We start from the raw sequence: 3,756 nt of genomic DNA on the forward strand, positions 1-3,756 counted from the left end.
AACATCCAGCAACTTTTTCTTAAACATTCACTCCTAAGTACGTGCTTATAGAGATGAGAGAGTGGTAAGCTCTAGATAGAAATAAAGCTGTCTCCAATTCATAGATGGAGAGTGAAAGTAGTAACTCGATATGACAATAAGGATTATCTTCGATGCATAGAGATGGAGATAGGGAGCGATATATCAAACAAAAATAGCATATACTGGCATTACAAGCACTTCTGACTGTATTATGTAGGCATTTACTTCTGGAAATTGTTTTGGTACTTTAAATGATTGTTTCTTTTATTGGTGGAGACGTGTTGTCACTTGTTATCGAGTAAAGAGAATGCTATCGTAGGAAAGAGAAAATGACTGCATGTTTGGATTTTATAGCATTGGCTTCTGTTAACCTTTAGATATTCTGAACGTCATCACTCTATTATCTTTGCTTTAAATTTCTAATTGATATTGCAGCAACAATAGGTTGCTTCGCTTTATTTCTAGGATATAGTGGTCTTGAGTGCCTAAAGCGTTGGATGTTTGTGTTTGGTTGAACATGTTTTGCTACTGCTGGTCATCAGGAGCATATTAGAGATAATGTTTGCTATTATTTCATATTTTCTTAGATGGAGTGACTTATCTGTTGTCTTAAGGCATCCCCGTTTCAACAGATTTCTGCAGGAAGGTGACCTGTCTATGGACATGCCTCACAGTTTAAGAGGTGAGATGTGTAGGCCTGGTTGGGTCTGTGTTTCTCTCTCCATTATTGTGCACCCTTTGTAGCAGTAATGTGGTTTAGTAATAAGGGGTGTATTAATTGTATGTACGATGTTTCAGGGTTTCTTGTTCAAGGGACCACAATTCAGGTCTATCTGACATTGTAAGTGGTCATTTTATCATTTTATTAATTTTGCAACAAAGCTTGGACTCCCTCTCTCTCTCTCTATTTTTATGAATTTGCCTGGATATTATAGGATATGTTGTGAATTTTCCTTTCCAAGTTTTTGATAACAGAACTGCATTAAGCTTCTGGCAGGGATGCAATGAGTACTAGCAAACTTTAATTTTGGAATATATATATATGATTTGTTCAGCACTGGTTAGGGAAAATAAGTTTTTTGTGTATAGCTATTTTCCTTGCAAGTTGAAGTTTCATTTCCTGAATTTTTATGGAAGTTTGAGATTGGGAGCAAAAGAGGTATTTACATCGTTTAAGCTGTACTTTCATGTAGTTGCAAATGTGCTGTAGCTGAAGTAGCACATAAAACACTCGTAGAACATTGATATGGAGTAGTAGGATTGTAAATAACAGTACCTGCGAAGTCTTTCTGGGCCATTTGAAGTTCATCATTTAGTAACACCATCAAAGCTCCTTAGCCTTATTGTCCTGTATATAGTAAAGTAACATGCCTGGGATAATGTATATATATTCTACCTGCGCAGAATTAACTGTTGGCTGCAAGTACAGGCATTGGACCTTGCAGCCTCAAACGTGCCTTGAATTTGTTCCATCACCTCTCTAGGTGTATAATGAGAATTGGTATGTGAACCAAATTCTATTTGTACTTTCTGAGTAGATCAATCCACAAAAACAAAATAAAAATGTTTTCAAATCATGCTTCTGGTTTCTGTTGTCTTTATTTCTTCCAGTTGATGAAGTATCTTGATACAGCCAAGTAATATAGGTTCTAATATGGTAGATGATCTGAAATTTTGTTACATAGGATATGAGGAATGTTTCCCATCTCATTATTTTATTTCTTTATATATGCAGCAGGACAAATACATGGATGGCATCCCTGGACAAACGAGAGTACTCCTTGCTACAATCATCTGCATGTATTGGAGTCTTGGTTGCTGGCAAGTTGGTTTGATTTGCTTTCAGTCAAATGGATGCAGACTATGTAATGTCAAATGTTGATTTAATGATCACCATCTATTTGGTTTAAGAAGTTTGTGTTTTCAAGAATTGCTTTATTTTTGGGAATAAAATTTAGCTGCAGGAAATAATTTCCACTGAACGTGGATGTTTCCGATAACAATTAGAATTCCAACCAGTGGATGAACTTTAAAAACATAATAGTGCAGAAATTACTGCAATCATTGTTGTAACTTCATGCTACTTGCATTTACCGATTAGAAGGGTTTCCTACATTTCGTACTGGTGGCGCATAAAATAGGTTCTTGGTTTGGTAGATTGCCAACTGTATTGTTTTGGGTTCTTTTTAAAAGCTGGCAAACATCAGGGCTGAAGCGTAAGCTTATTAGGTAATCACGTGCTCACTGTGGCTCCAGGGTCAACACCAGCCGCTTCTGCACCTACATTGTCTCTCTGTTTTGAAAGCTCTGCACTGGCTGCTTACAGGTTTTTTCCTTTTTTAAAGGCAAGGCACTTTCAGATGTGGGGTTTAAAGCTTTGAATTCACGAATCACGGGTCATCGCATTGCTTTTGCATCATGCATATTTAGTGGTACAAATTATTATAGATTAATTCTTTCTTTGTATTTTTTTTCTTAGCAGTTGTCATTTATTTCTTCGAATATTTTTTAAGTGGATGTCATATGATGCACAAATGACCATATGCCATAGACTAGTGCTTAATCCATATGCCATAGACTGGTTGTTTCCCTCGTATAATTTAGCTTCTTATTCGCAGTTATGGCATAGAGAGGAGGTATTTAAGTTTAGACTTGAGACCCGCCACATGCAAGGTCGAATTTTGTTATGTCCTTTTAGTTATTTATCGATTGGAGGCACATATGTGGGATGTATTTACTATTCAAAATAAGCTGTTGGTCTACTTTTGTTCATAATACAATAATAACATTGCGAAATAATAAGAGAATGTTAAGAGACTGTTATGTAATTGAATTAGGATGTAGTTGGTTTGATTTTAATAAGTTATATTTTAAGATTATAGGATTGTGTGCTTTTCGATTGAAAGCGAAAATGAGATAGATATTCAAAATCTTTCATTCAGAATTAAGTTGAATATCATTTATAATGACGTTATCACAATTTCATGTGTTATATGATAAGGCTCGAAGCTATTATAAGAAATATTCATTATGACTTCAACATCTCACACATAGAAATCGGATCCTAGTGGGGAGGATAACCCATTTGATAGCACCCTTAACATATCTGCATGTCTTTTTCATTGATATCCTTCACTTTCACCCTTTATTCTCTTTCCCAACACCACCACTTCATGGGCCTTTTTTATTGTCACATTGTAATATGTTGTGAAAAGACTTCTCCATCTCCTTCAATTGAAAATTTTATTCAATATAAGGTGATTTTTTATGTGCATTTTTTTCCCATTGTTTTCTATCTTTTAACCATGTGACTCATATAATCTCTTACTATAGTTATTTATTAACCTCTAGACTCCCTAATACCTTCTCCTTATAAGCTATATAACCCTTGTGACAACGTCCACTACACCCTTTACAACTAAATTTTAACCAGTTAACCCCTCTAACAATAAACCCTATTATTTACCATTATTTTCTCCCATCCCTATCTTTATAACCCTTTAATCTCTGAACACTTGTAAATTACATTTTAATATAATATTTATTTGATAATCCACATAATCTTTATAATTAGTAATCCACAATACTTATGACCCCTAACTTATAAAACCCTAATAAAACCTATTCCTTACAATTATTCATCTCTAACTTTTACAAACTTAACTTGTATAATAAAAATAATAACTTTAAGACAACAATTTAGGAAGACATCAAATTAATGTTTGAAGCCCCATT

The 3,756-nt window shown here is 34.4% G+C and overlaps 1 long non-coding RNA gene across 3 annotated transcripts; it reads left to right on the forward strand.

Moving 5' to 3' along the window:
* The first annotated feature begins 630 nt into the window (after positions 1–630).
* LOC149263528 (uncharacterized) lies at positions 631–2,143 on the forward strand. Of its 3 annotated transcripts, none has more exons than XR_016259281.1 (3): positions 631–703; positions 820–862; positions 1,757–2,143. It is a non-coding gene; the product is annotated as an uncharacterized LOC149263528 (long non-coding RNA). The 3 variants fall into 3 exon arrangements; XR_016259282.1 differs by lacking the exon at positions 631–703 and adding an exon at positions 1,426–1,522 and having other exon boundaries at positions 710–862; XR_016259283.1 differs by lacking the exon at positions 631–703 and adding an exon at positions 1,451–1,522 and having other exon boundaries at positions 710–862.
* The last annotated feature ends 1,613 nt before the right edge of the window (positions 2,144–3,756 follow it).

The sequence above is a fragment of the Pinus tabuliformis genome, chromosome 6, assembly GCF_031772625.1.
Source record: "Pinus tabuliformis cultivar Carrire ecotype Pingquan chromosome 6, CPIR1, whole genome shotgun sequence".
In the NCBI taxonomy this organism is placed as follows: domain Eukaryota; kingdom Viridiplantae; phylum Streptophyta; class Pinopsida; order Pinales; family Pinaceae; genus Pinus; species Pinus tabuliformis.